Source organism: Schistocerca nitens, chromosome 4 (genome assembly GCF_023898315.1).
Source record: "Schistocerca nitens isolate TAMUIC-IGC-003100 chromosome 4, iqSchNite1.1, whole genome shotgun sequence".
NCBI lineage: Eukaryota > Metazoa > Arthropoda > Insecta > Orthoptera > Acrididae > Schistocerca > Schistocerca nitens.
Window position 1 is genome coordinate 275,885,048 of NC_064617.1, and position 15,155 is coordinate 275,900,202.

Below are 15,155 nucleotides of genomic sequence, written 5' to 3' on the forward strand. Positions count from 1 at the left end.
TACAATGACATAATTTTGCAAGTACATTCAGTGACATACGTGGAGGCTGTATGCAAAATGAGCTGAAAATAGATTCAGTTGTATAGAATTAACAAATTAAAGCATCATTCCTAACGCTGAAGTTTTACTGCATGAACAGGGAAAATGCATTACACACTTTTCCTTTCATTATTCTGTGTGGGCTGTCAGGGAAAAAAAGTTTTGAAAAGGTTTGGTATTAAACATGAAGTTTGTTGGAAGTCACCGAGTGCTCTCATTCTCAAATACAGGATGAATATAGTCTGCCTCAAGACACGTACATGGTGTCTAACCTTAATACTTGAATTACTGTGTTGAAAGTTTAACGTAAGATTATACTCCTAACGAGCTCATTATGATAGCATTCAAATGTTTTTAATTCAGTCAATAATTATATAAAATAATGAAAAATTATGGTTTGTTTCCCCTGGAAAACATTACAGGCAACCTACCACTGGGACTGGGGAACATGAACTGGGATAGCAGTTTATTAATTTAGATTGCCAAGACATTAGATAAATCAGATACTGTGCTACACTCATTACAAGTTTTAGTTAGCTGGGTAATATCACTGTAAAATAATCTGTGGATGAATAGATATGTCAACTTAATATATAAACAAACACAACAAAAAGTAAAACAACATTAAAAGTTAATAAAACCATTCCTGTAGGCAATTACTAATACTAAACAGGTCTAACTTCACAGTGATTTAAACACTGTGAACATTGCTCTTTTATAAACAGTCCAGTCCCATTAATGTGACCACCACCTACGTTCGACATCAATGTGCAATAACCACTTACAGATGGCAGTACTAGCAGTGGAGGGTATAAAACATGTCGGGAGGATGAAGAAAACAGTGCAGTCGTCATCACAATACAGAAATGCAGTGGCTTACATGGATTGTATAAAAACTGATGACAACACTGTCGTCACACAAAGGATGTGTGTCACATGGCATGCATGCTGTCTGTAGCTGATAGTAGAAGGTCAGCTGAAGTAGTGCAGTGAGAGCTGGCGGCTGTTCAAATGGCTCTGAGCACTATGGGACTTAACATCTGAGACCATCAGTCCCCTAGAACTTAGAACTACTTAAACCTAACCAACCTAAGGACATCACACACATCCATGCCCGAGGCAGGATTCGAACCTGCGACCGTAGTGGTCGCACGGTTGCTGGCAGCTGTATTTGAGTCAGTTACTGTGTGTACTGTCTGAAAGCATGGAAGGCCAGTTCAAAGGCCCTAACAATATGTTTAGGAAATGCTAACTATATGTGTGGTTCATGATTGATGTGGCAGGTGCTCGGAGTGCAAAACGTTGCCTTCTGGAACTGCATTCCATCGTACTTTAAGACAGTGCATGATGCCACATGACGAATCCCACGCAGAAGCTCCTGCATTCGTAGGGGTGGGAGATTATGGAACATCCAGCATATTCACCCAATATGAGTCTGTACGATTATGGGATGTTTGCCAAAATGAAGGAACCTCTACGTGGCACACACTATATAACACAAAAAAAGACATCATCCCTGCCATTGGGAGATCTTGCAAGATGTCGTCAGAGATGGATGTGCCAAAGATGTACGATGCCTTCCATTTGTGCGGAAGAAGGTGATCGAGATGCAGTGCGATTATACTGAAGGCATGTAACAGAGAACACCTGACAAAATGTGATTTGAATTATAACCGTGTTTCCATTATTTTTTATCCAGCCATGTAACTGACATCCAAGAGGGCACAATCAGTGGCTTTCGGGCCAAAGGTGAAAGCATTTCCAAAATGGCTAAGTTTGCAAAGTGTTCATGAGCCACTGTGGTTAAAGTATACTGATGGCCTATCCCGAACCAGCATAGAGGCTACTGTGGTGTACTGCAAGCCATAGATGACAGGTGAACGATGGCTGCAGAGATGTGTATGGGGCAAAAGATGCAACTGCCGAGTAACTGATTCTCCAAGCGAACAAAAGAGTACCAACAGTGTCTCCTCAAAAACCATTTAGGGGCCACAGCTGCGTAAGGGCCTCTGCAGCAGGCATCTAGTTAAGGCAGTCTTGTTGACAGCTGTTCATCAACGACAAAGGCAGGAATTTGCATTCCAATCTGCGACTGGACTTCCACTGAGTGGCGACAGTAGGCCTTTTCAGATGAATCACGTTTTATGCACCATTGGACAAGTCTTCATTGATTTTGTTTTTGTTTTGAGTGCCCACATATCAACCTTAGAACACTAATACAAAAAGGAAGTTAAAAAGAGACTAAAAGTTAAGCCCAACTGACGGAAGGAAATAAGAGCTAAGAACAAGGACTTCCTCTTGGTGAAAGGTTCACAAAATACACTGTAGAGACAACAGAGGTCCCAAACCAAAGATTAAATGTCCTTTACCATATCACTTTGATGGATAACAAGTAAAATACGATCAGCGCCCACATGTTGTTCACTATAACAGCCAATAGATCACACAGCAAACATACACTAGAAAGTAAGCAGTTAAAAAAAAAGCATTCAGTCAGGAAATGGCAAATGACAATGAGCACGAACTAGTGTGGATCACCATTTAATAAATGGCAATGGCTACAAAGACTGTGTCCAATACACAATGAAGCTAAAATGGTCTCCTTGTGGCGAGAGGTGGTCAGCTAATTCGCTGGGAAAGGTTTAATTCCCTGAAGCTTGTTCCCATGAAGAGGAGACTAGCGGTGATGCCAAAGTGACACCACCTGCTGACAGACGGCAACATGGGGATCATCTGAAGGAATGGAAGAGTTAGCAGGCCAAGGGGCAAGGACTGCAACTTTGGCAGCAGCCTCATTTCCCATCAGATCAATGTGGCCAGGAACCCAGGTGAACATCAGAGCAGCTCCCTCAACAGCGAGCAAGTGGAAGCTTTCTTGAACCTGTTGCACTAAGGGATGGACTGTGTACAGCACACACAGGATCTGAAGGGCACTGGGCAGAGTATACAACACAATTAAAAAGCCTGTGTCACTGGATATACCAGGCGGCGTGATAGAGGACGAAGATCTCTACTGCATATATTGAGCAGTTTTCTGGAAGCCAAAACCGAAAATGGGTCAGTGTCAGTGACGAAGGCACACCCAACACCACAGTCAGTCTTAGAGCCATCAGTATACACAAAGGAGCTATTGCTAAGTTGCGTGTGAAGGTTGAGACACTTACAGCGATAGACTGGATCCAGAGTAGAGTCCTTAGGAAGCAAATGAAGTCCAAGATGGACATAGGCCACCGTATGAAGCCAAGGTGGTGAAGGGTTCACACCCGTTGGGAATGTGGCAGGTACCATGCAGTTAAGTTGCAGGAGCAGGAGCCGAAAGCTAACTGTGGGAAGTAACAGAGAAGAAGGCTGCAGCCTATACTGAGGCGGTCAAGTGAGTAATCGAAAAAGGAGGTGTAGCATGGGTGGTTGGGCATGGCAGACAAAAGGCATGTATATTGGCTGAGGAGAACATCACACCAGTATGACAGTGGTAGTTCAGCAGCTTCTGCATACAGCCTTTCAATTGGGCTAGTGAAGAAGGGGCCAGTGGCCAAACGGGTTCCACAATGGTGGATTGCATAAAGACTGTGTAAGATGGATGGACATGTGGATGAATGAACAAAACACTCAGTTTAGTTTGGAACAGACATGGAGTTGGTACAAACGGAACAGGGTGGTCCAATGAACTCCCTAGGAAGTAGTGCTTAGGAGACGGTCACTAAGGGACCACCTATAGTATGCAGCCAGATAAGACATGTAGAAGGACCAACACAGAATGGGTGCTCCACAAAACTCACGGACTTCGAACGTTGGTCAGGTGACTGCGTGTCACTTGTGTCATACGTCTGTACGCGAGATTTCCACACTCCTAAACATCCCTAGGTCCACCATTTCCGACGTGATAGTGAAGTGGAAACACGAAGGAACATGTACAGCACAAAAGCTTACAGACCGATCTCATCTGCTGACTGACAGAGACTGCCTACAGTTGAAGAGGGTCGTAAAGTCTATTAGGCAGACATCTATCCAGACCATCACACAGGAATTCCAAACTGCATCAGGATCCACTGCAAGTACTATGTCAGTTAGGCAGAAAGTGAGAAAACTTGGATTTTATGGTCGAGCAGCTGCTCATAAGCCACACATCAAACCGGCAAATGCCAAACGATGCCTTGCTTGGTATAAGGAGCATAAACATTGGATGATTGAACACTGAACAAACCTTGCGTGGGGTGATGAATCACAGTACACAATGTGACGATCTGATGGTAGGGTGTGGGTATGGCGAATGCCCGCTGAACGTCATCTGCCACTGTGTGTAGTGCCAACAGTAAAATTCAGACATGGTGGTGTTATGGTGTAGTGGTGGTTTTCATGGAAGGGGCTTGCATTCCTTGTTGTTTTGCATGGCACTATCACAGCAATGCACAGCCTGTGGCAGAGTGGTTACACGACAGTAACATTCCTGTAATGGACTGGCCCGCACATAGTCCTGACCTGAATCCTATAGAACACCTTTGGGATGTTTTGGAACGAGGTCTTCATGCCAGGCCTCACCAACATACATCGATTTCTATCCTCAGTGCGGCACTCCATGAAGAATGGGCTGCCATTCCCCAAGAAACCTTCCAGCACCTGATTGAACGTATGCTTGAGAGAGTGGAAGCTGTCATCAAGGCTAAGGATGGGCCAACACCATTTTGAATTCCAGCATTACCAATGGAGGGTACCACCAACTTTTAAGTCATTTTCAGCCATGTGTTCGGATACTTTTGATCACATAGTGTAGCTCATGGGAGAAATAGTGCAGTAGCTAGAAGGAAGGTTTTTGTCCTTACCGGGCTTATGTATAGATGTGACAGTGGCTTCATGCCAGTGTCTGGGAAACATGCCATCTGCCCAAATGAGATTGTTTGTATGAATGAGACATTGCTTGCCTGAACGACATATGTGCTGCAACATCTGAATATGAACATCATCCGGCCCTGCGGCAGGCAGAAGATCAGGATGAAGTGAGAGCATGATCTAGCTTGCTCATAATAAAGACGATGTTGTAGGATTCATGACTCAGAGGGTAAGGGTATCGCCCGAGCCGCCTCCACTCGTTTCCGAGGGAGGGAGATGGGGAGATAGTGGGTAGAGTTCAAAATCTCCACAGAATAGTAGCATGAGGTGTTGGAGATAGCAATAGGGTCCACAATGACATCATCTGCTAAGGTTAGGCCGGGAATCAGGAAATGGACCTTGGTCCCAGAGAGCTGACTGGAGATTGCCCTACACAACGGAAGTGGGAGTGAAACTGTTGAAGGAATTAGTGAATGAAGCTAGCTATTTTGCTATCCCAAAGAATGCGAAGACACTGCACACGCAACTGTTGATGATGAATACAGTTTGCCATTGTAGGATGATGGTTAGAAATGCGGAGAGCACATCTCTGCGTGCATGCCTGAGTCCACTGGGTGAACAAGATACGGAGCGGCAAGGATGAAGTGCGAAGTATGGAATGTTCTGTGGCAGTAAGGATAATGTTCATAAGGTACTCTACATGGTCATCACAAGTGGGGAAATGTTGTTTGTCAAAGATCACCAAGGAGGAGTAAAGCCTCCAGTTGGCCTTAGAAAACTAACAGCTGGGTGTACACGCAGGTGGGATAGGAGTCAGCAAACGGATAGCACGCAAGAAATGGTCACTTGAGCACACGTCACAGAGAACAGACCACTCGAGATGATGGGCAAGCTGGGCAGTGCAAAATGAGAGGTTCAGATGGGGACAGGTGTGTGTGGAGTCTGAAAGAAATGTGGGTGCTCCAGTGTTAAGGTTGATGAGGTTGAGTTGACTGAGGTCAGCCAAAAGGAAACCTCTTGGAAACATACCGGAAGAGTGCATTAAAGTCACTGAGCAGAAAAAGGGGTGATGGAGTTGACCAACAAGCTGGAGGAAGTCTGCCTTGGTGACACTGAAGGATGGAGGGATGCAGACATTGCAAACAGAAAAGGTGAAGCAAGGAAGGATAATGCTGACTGCAACAGCTTGCAGCCGAGTGTTCATTGAGATGATATGGCTATGACTCCCCCACAAGGTCAAAGTGTGCTGGAAGAAAATGCGAGAGGTGTCAATGTGGTCGTGAAGACGTAATTTTGTTTCTTGGAGGCAGAAAACAAGTGGATGCTGTGATTTCATGAGCAGCTGTAATTTCTCCTTGTTGGATCTAATGCCGCAAATGTTCCATTGCAGAAGAGTCAGAAAGGGGAATGGGAAGGAGAGAATAAATAAAGAGAATTTACCTTGGCAGCTGCCAAGTGCCAGCCTTCAAAGACTCACTACTACAGGGCACAGAGGCTGGAGGATCCTGTTCCACGAGATCTACTGAGGCATTGGCATACTACATGAGTCAGTCTGGGGATTCCAGAGCAGAAAAACGGTAGGCAGTACAGACTAGTGAAACTGAGTTGGCTGGGTAAAGAGTATCATTTGGCGACACCATTGAAGATGATCTCCTAGTCTGGGAAAGAGAAGACCATTTGCCTTTGATTGATTTCTTAGAGCCTTTGCAGATGGACAGATGAAGACTCAGATGTCTGTCAGCTGGAAGGATGTAAAAAGTTTTCACTGGAGTAGACTTTCTGTCCTTTCCGGCCTGCTAGTTGTGTAGCAGGTAATTTCGCCACCAGGGGCGAACATTTGGTGGCTTGTTGTGCAGCAGTAGGAGTAGGAAGAGGAGGACATGGGGATGGCTATTGAGATACTGGGTGATTTTACAACTGCAATGCTGAACTGGAGGTCGCAAGTACAAGTATGCACGACCATATCCTTCATGGACTGAGGCATACCAGGAACGGTACTGTAAGTGCCAGATGGTAAGATGAAAGGCTTTCGATTAGCCAATAACTTGCGAGCGACAGGGTAATATACTTTTTTTCTTCACCCCGATCTGGACTGCCTGCTCATTAAGATACAAGGGACATTCACAGGATGAGGTGGCATGGTCGCTATTACAATTGATACAGCGGTGAGGAGGCGGTGGGCAATCGCCCCCCATGAGCATCCCTACCACAACAACACATTTGGCCATTTTGAGAGGACATGTGAGTGTGGTTGTAATGTTGACACTGGTAGCAACGCAGTGCGTTTGGGATATATGGTTGGACCATAATGACTTCATAGCCTGCTTTGATCGTTGGTTGAAGCATTACTCAATCAAATGTGAGAAAACGAGTGAGTGTGGGCACTGAGGTTGCATCAACCTTTTTATTACCCGTTATACTGCAGTGAATCCCTGATCAGAGTTACAAGTTTGGATTTCTACCTCATCAGCCCATCAAGCACCCCAGTGTAAATGACACCACCCGAGGAATTCAGCGTTTGGTGGGCCTTGACGTGAGCAGGATAGCCATGGAGGAGTGAAGCTGTAAGCAGTTGTTGGGCTTGGCCATCACAACTGATCTCGCTAAGTTCCATTACGTACACAAGAGTAGTTCACTGGGCTGCAAGTGCATCAACACTTTTCTGAACAATACATGAATTAACTGTAACAAAGGACTGACCTCCTTTGGTGTGTGATACCATGAGGAATCAAGGTGCACCTGGGAGTGTCTATGAATCTTTAGCCTGACAGACAGACTCAGATGAAGGTGTGCTCCTAACTACCCCCCCCCCCCCCCCCCATCCACTCAGAAGGAGGCTCACCTGCCTTAGGTGATTTTTCACACCTGAAGTCATAGCTCCCATACTCCTGACAAAAGGGACCAACTGGCAATCTGGGAAAGTAACAGCTCAGGCAGTTACCCCTCCCTGGGCCTGGACTGTACCAGGGGATACATGCAAACCCTACCTGTCGACCCAGTGCTGGGAATTATGCATTACGCAGTCACGAAGAAACCTCAAATGCTGAAGTGGAGGAAGGGTAGGAGATGAAGAACGAAGGAAGAAAGAAAGAAAGAACAGATGAGGGACTGGTCTGAAGGCAAGCTGGAAGGCTATCGAAACTTCAGAACACATTCCTAAAAATATCCCAGACATGTTCCCCAAAGGAGAACATACATCTACATCTACATTTATACTCTGCAAGCCACCCTACGATGTGTGGCGGAGGGCACTTTACGTGCCAATGTCATTACCTCCCTTTCCTGTTCCAGTCGCGTATGGTTTGAGGGAAGAATGACTGCCGGAAAGCCTCTGTGCGCACTCTAATCTCTCTAATTTTACATTCGTGTTCTCCTTGGGAGGTGTAAGTAGGGGTTAAGCAATATATTCGATACCTCATCCAGAAACGCACTCCATCAAAACCTGGACAGCAAGCTACACCGTGACACGGAGCGCCTCTCTTGCAGAGTCTGCCACTTGAGTTTGCTAAACATCTCCGTAATGCTATTACGATTACCAAATAACCCTGTGACGAAACACGCCACTCTTCTTTGGATCTTCTCTATCTCCTCTGACAACCTGATGTGGTACGGATCCCACACTGATGAGCAATACTCAATAGCAGGAAGATAAGACATGAAGCATGGCAACGGAAGAGGTGCTACAAAGGCTGGGACCCTTTGGCAGCCATGTACAAACTCACCAAAGAGTAGCGAGCCCCCTGGGGAGAGATGGCCATTGGCATCATACACAACAACAGCAACAATTGCTGGAAGTGATCATGCCAGAGGAGGGATCGTTATGGTCTGGGAAATGTTTTCATGGCATTCAATGGGTGATTGTCATTCTGGAAGGCACAATGGATCAACACATGTATGCACATATCAATGGGGACACACTTGTTCATCGACATGACGATGTTGGCATATACCAGCAGAACAATGATCTACATATGCAGATCGCTTCATAAGTGTGTGGTTAGAGAAGCACCTCAAAAAGTTTACCGTACTCCACTGATCACCAAACTCCCTGCATTTAAACCCAATCAAGAATCTATGGGACCATGTCAATCGGACCATTTGCACTTTGGATCCTCAACTGAGAAACCTAGCACAGATGGCCACAGCACTAGTCGGCATGGCTCCACATCCCTGTCGGTACCTGCCAAAACCTCAATGACACTCTTCCTGCACATTTCGCAGGCAGTTATTCTGGCTTCTGACAGGTGGCCACATTAATGTGACTGGGCGGTGTGTGTATAAACTTCCAAACACACTAGCTGATAATGCTAAAAATAATGTTTCAATCCTAATTTCCATCTCAGAAGTTGCCACTGCAGTTACTTCACACACCCCTTTTAGCTGACATCAGTGCCAAACAAAGGACACACATGATCTTATACAAGTTTTGTTGATTGGTTTCAGGATGTCTAAACTTTATACTTGTCATGCTGCATCAAATTATGTAACTATTGTGAGGATCTGTATAATATATGACTGGCCAAGTTTGTAGTAAGTTGTTAAGACCACAGTATGAGAAAGAGCTTTTCCTATATGATATGATCGCCAAACACTCTTCTTAGTACTTCAAGAACGAGGTGAGGATTACAACACACACACCCTCATCAGACAAGACACTGACAGATACAGCCTCTACAGTGAAGTTCAGAGGAGAACTATCTCAGAGTTCCAACATCAAAATTGGAGCACAACACCCATTCTGTTTGATCTAGAGCCTGAGAAAGTCATCAAAACCTGGGAATGTACACTAAGGGATCAAACCAGTTAGCATTGGAGTCGAGACCTAAAGAATCAAAATAAGGTGCCTTGCTTTCGCAGATGACATTGCAGTCTTAACCAACAACTCTAAGGATGCTGTCACTGCTGTCTAAGCCCTGCATGAGACACCGGTGAAGTCAGGGTTACAAATATCGTTTGACGAGACCAAATACTTTGAGAACCGGCACTCCACTAACACACCTTTGATGACCATACATGGAACGAATGGGAGCGTCAATCACTTTCTTTACCTTGGTGAAAGGGTCCACCCCAATGGTAGAGAAAGCTCAACGCAGCATACCATCTGTCCCACAATCTGTACAGTAAGAAGTGCATTTCAAAGACTGCTAAGGTCTGTCATTTCAGAACTGCTGTCACACCACAGTTTCTGTAAGCCATAGAGACAGCTTTGATGAACAAAAGGGGCACAATGAATGACCTGGAGAAGACGTATCCTCAGAAAAATTCATGGCCCAAGATTGCTCCCAGATGGAACCTATCGACTGAAGTCTAATCCTGAACTGTATGAACAGTTAGAATCAGCCAACACCAGTACGCGACGTAGAAGGCTCAAGTTCTATGGCCACCCACAATAAATGAACAATAGGCTTACCAAGAAAATCTTCTCATTGGTTAGAAGCTAGAAGACTGGAAGCTTGTGGCTTAATGAAGTACTAAAGGACTTGGATTCAGCTGGGATCTCTGATCTTGAGGTAGAAGGTCATTCCAAATTTTGTGCTATGGTAGAGTCTTGGCCCCATCCCCTAGAGTCCCTAAACATCGGAAGCCCTTTCACAGGAGAGGAAGGAGAAATTATCAGCACGGCTCAAGAAATATTGGGAATGGTAGGGAGCATCGAAGATTAACTAGTCATAAGCACTCCTTAGTGGGCTTAAATCAATAATAATAACCATTTATACTCCATTTAAAATTATTTTGTGATTGACAGATTGCAGTACTGGGGGACAGAGTTGCTGGTGCAAAGCCAGCCACGCTTCCCAAGGTGCTGCATGTGTCTACAAAACAGTCAACACAGTGGGCACATGGTACATTGAATGATGGATGGCCCTTACTACTCAACTCACTGAAACATCAATCAAAGTATTTTTAATTGGTGTACATTACACCTGCGTGATCTCTCATAATGATTATTAATTCATCTTTCATTTCTTTTTGGAGAGTAATGGGTTATCAGTGGCAAGAAGTTCTCAAGAGAAAGATTTTCTAATCACCTCATTTGCTACAGCAAAGCTTTTATAATAAAAACAGCACGATACCAGAGAAATGTTCACTGGTCTGCAGTCACAATCAAATTTTGGACTGTGGTTCTTTCTGCACCTACATAGGGTTATTCAAAATGATCACTTTCAAGTAATTGTAAAAACTTTTGTGTTGGGGTAAGGTACTATATGATTATACAGGGTGTTTATAAATAAATTATATAAAAGTAACCTTTTGTTAAAAGGGTAAAGAACTTGCAGAAACATTTGACAGAGCACTGAATGCAGTATATCTTCAAGTTTTATTTCTGCCTAACACTCTTAGTTCCAGACATTCCTGTTACATGGAAAGCGCAAATGAGTTATTCCAACATTCATCGTGGAGTCATATAACAGTGATGACATAACAGTGCAGAATGCGTGCAGTGTTGTTTATGGTTTCATGAATCCAAATCTGCTACTACAGTTCAGAAACAATTCAGGACAAATTAGCACAAACCACAGCATAAAAGACGAACTGGTATAATTATTTAAACCAAACTAGCTGCATATCACATAGGGCACCACGTCAGGGTTGGCCGGCTGTCTCTGATGCACCAATTTAAGAAATTCAGCAGTTTCACATTTGTAGTCCAGGTAAATCAGCGAGACATGTCGCCTAGTGTTACAGTGTGCAAGGTATCAACAGTTATCATTCAACCCTAAAAACTAGAAATGTTGCAAGCTTTAAGAGAAAGTGACAAAGAAAAATGAAATTAGTTTTGCGCAGAAATGTTTAACAAAATTCAGACTGAAGATGATTTTATTAATAAAATTGTATTCAGTGATGAACTCGCCTTCCATACCTGCGGTAAAGTTAATCACGATAATGTTCGGATATGGGGTGAACAGAAACCATGTCACATAATTGAACACGCACGGGATTCGCCTAAGATAAATGTTTTTGCACTTTAAATTGTAACGAGATTTATGGTCCTTTCTTTTCTGCCAAGTCAACTGTGACTGGCACATCGTACCGGGACATACCTGAACATTATCCGATTCCTCAGTCCCAACAGGACATGGGCAAAAAATTTATTTTCCAGCAGAATGGCACAGCACCACATTATCATATGGAAGATATCACATATTTCCATAGGAATGTGTGGACTTAAAGACTGGATGTGATGGAAGAATATCCTGGCCACCATGATCACCAGATTTAACCCAATGGTCTTCTGTGTATGGGATTACACTAAATACAGAGTGCTTGTTCCTCTGCTTCTGGGAAACAGCAATTATCTGTGGCAACAGGTAACAAAAACAGTTGCCACAATGCATCAAGACCTACTTCACAGGATTTGGCAGGAAACTAATTAGAGGTGGGGCATTTGTCATGTTAAAAAAAAAAAAAAAACACAGCGTACATGTTTAAATAAAACTTCATGATATACTGCATTCAGTGGTGTATCAAACATTTTTGGAAGCTATTTATCTTTTTCACAATTAAAAAATACTTTTGTACAACTAATTTATAAATGTTCTGTATGTATGGATGCAGCAACTCAAGAAACTTGTTTTCCCCCACAGTGACTTACAATAACATGGCTGCCAGACCAACAGAGATGGCATTTTACATGATGGAGTTCTGCAAGAGTGAGTCCCCAACTGCGGTGCACCGGAAATACGGGTCCACATTAAGCAAGGCTCTATTTACCAAATGATGCAGAAGTTTAAGGAAACAGGATGTCTTTGTAAACACACACATATCAGGGCACAGCATATGAAGTGCACAGCAGTGAGTACTTCATATGGTACACGACAGAGTTACTTTCCATGTGTATTGAGCTTAAATTGAAATTAGTTTATCGTAACTGAAAAATGAATGATGAATAAAAGAAGTACACACAGAGTACTAGCCTGTCAATGTTCATTTCTTAGTTTAGGGTCATTCCATGTAAAGTCATCCAGGACATCTCTCCCACCACCTCAGATTTGGATGAAACTTAACTCATTTATTCTCACTATGGAGATAAACAACCACAACAATTTTCAGCATTTTTATTTCTGTTTCTATTTCATGATACTTAAAAGTTTGGATACTTTGTCATTTTCAACACTGTTATGACACTTGTTAAAATTTTGAAAATAAATTACCATTTTATTTAATTTTCATCCAAACACATACAATTTCAGGTTGCACACACTATAACACAAGGATTGTATGAAAACCCCTCATATATTTAAGTATAAGCATAAAGAAAGGCACAAATGACATTTTAATATTTTATTTTCCAAAAAACATGGTTTGCCATTACATTGCATATCCCATAAATGAAGAGAGAATCTGTAAAAAAAACTTTTATAAAATAATCATCAATGGTCAATCAAATGAAAAATAAAATTAATGGTCTTTCCTTTGTTAGGTTTTTTGTTTTGTAATAGCTTTTAATTTTTTCTTAAAATGCTAAAATAAACAATTGAAATTTCAAAGGTGTTGAATAATGTACTTTGACCCAACTGAAATTTTAAGTTTTAAACTTATAGAAATGTAGATGCAACCAACATCTTTTTAAAAACAGCTCAAGTTAATTCAACTTTCTGAGCAATACTAGACACAGTAGACTCATTTTTTCCTGAATGAAGCAGATACAGTCATCTAAAAATTGGGAAATACTTTCAGTTGATGTTTTAGGACATTCGTTAACGAGCACACTAGGAATGAAACCTGGGCAAATATTCTCCCATTTCAGCCAACGGAACGATGGCTAATGTTCTGAAGGATACAGAAATTTTACAGTAACATCATGTTCTATTCCATTTAATTAAATGATTGTGTTAAAGTACCAAAGATTGGAAATATTTACAAGCTATATGTCTTGATGGAATATGGACTTGCTGACTGGTAACATAACCATAACAAGTTACACTTAGGTACGGTACAAAGAAGAAACAAATTCAGTTGCTGACTATCCCCAGGTAACTGAATTGTTCTCAGCAAAAATTTCAAAATACTTCCAATGTTTCTGAATACTAGCACATCAAGCACAAAATATTTTTAACAAAAAAGGGTTTTAGCAGAACCAAGCCTGAATAACAGAAGAAACTAAAAACTGAAGTGGTAAATATTGTATGTTATGCTGCTCATGCAGTACTGGTAGCGAATAATGGAGGCAATGTACAAAGGTTACTTCACCAATTTAATAACACAAAAGGAATACAACAAGGAAATCTCTTCTAAAAAAACTAAAAGTAATATCAAAAGTACCTGTAAAATGTAAATTAAAATTAGATAGTGTTGGTGGGTTGATTTGGGAGAGGGGACCAAACTGCGAGGTCAGCAGTCCCATCGGATTAGGGAAGGACGGGGAAGGAAGTCAGCCGTGCCCTTTCACAGGAAACATCCCAGCATTTACCCGATGTGATTTAGTGAAATGATGGAAAAACTAAATCAGATAACGTGAAGAAGGTTTGAACTGTAGTCCTCCCGAATGTTGAGTCCAGTGTGCTAACCACTGTGCCACCTTGCTCAGTAGTAGATAGTCTGCCAATTGAACAAGTGATGAGCTTTAATTATCAAAGAACTGTTATCACTTGCTAAGAAGACTTAACCATGGAAGTGGAAAATCAAGTGACAAAGGCAGTAAGGCTGGCCAGATACCGGCAGAAAAATGTATGGAGAAACAAATTTATGACAACTGAGTTGAAAATAAAAATACATATAAGCATGGTACATCCTGATTTATCATACGCAGCAGGAACTACAGCAGAAACAATAAAGATAAAACAAAAGTTAACGGCAGTGGAAATTAAGGTGTTGAGACAGATCCAAGGAGTCATCATGTGCGACAATAGGACAAATGTGTTGTTAAGGGAACTGCATGGGATACAAAATAAAAAATAAATGTAATTGGAATCAAACAATGGAAAATCCATGATGAAATGTAACAATATTATAGAAGGAAAGTTACAACTCACCATATAGTGGAGATGCTGAGTCGCAATAGGCTTTTGGCCATTAAGGCCTTTGTCAGTAATAAATAAATACACACACACACACACACACACACACACACACACACACACACACACACACACACACGTCTGCAGTCTCAGACAACTGAAACCACAATTACTGAAAGTAATTGTAAGGATGATATGGAAATGATGGACCCTTCAAGACTAGCTAAAATATGTAAACATGGACGACCACAAGGGAAACGACTATCCAGATGACCACAAATGGGACAGCAGTTTGTCCAGTACATGGAATAACACAGACAAACATGGCAA

At 42.4% G+C, this 15,155-nt stretch overlaps 1 protein-coding gene across 1 annotated transcript in view; it reads right to left on the minus strand.

Moving 5' to 3' along the window:
* Positions 1–15,155, minus strand: part of LOC126252834 (guanine nucleotide-binding protein subunit alpha homolog) — a 68,480-nt gene that overhangs the window by 5,882 nt on the left and 47,443 nt on the right. The gene's annotated exons all lie outside the window — the stretch shown is intronic.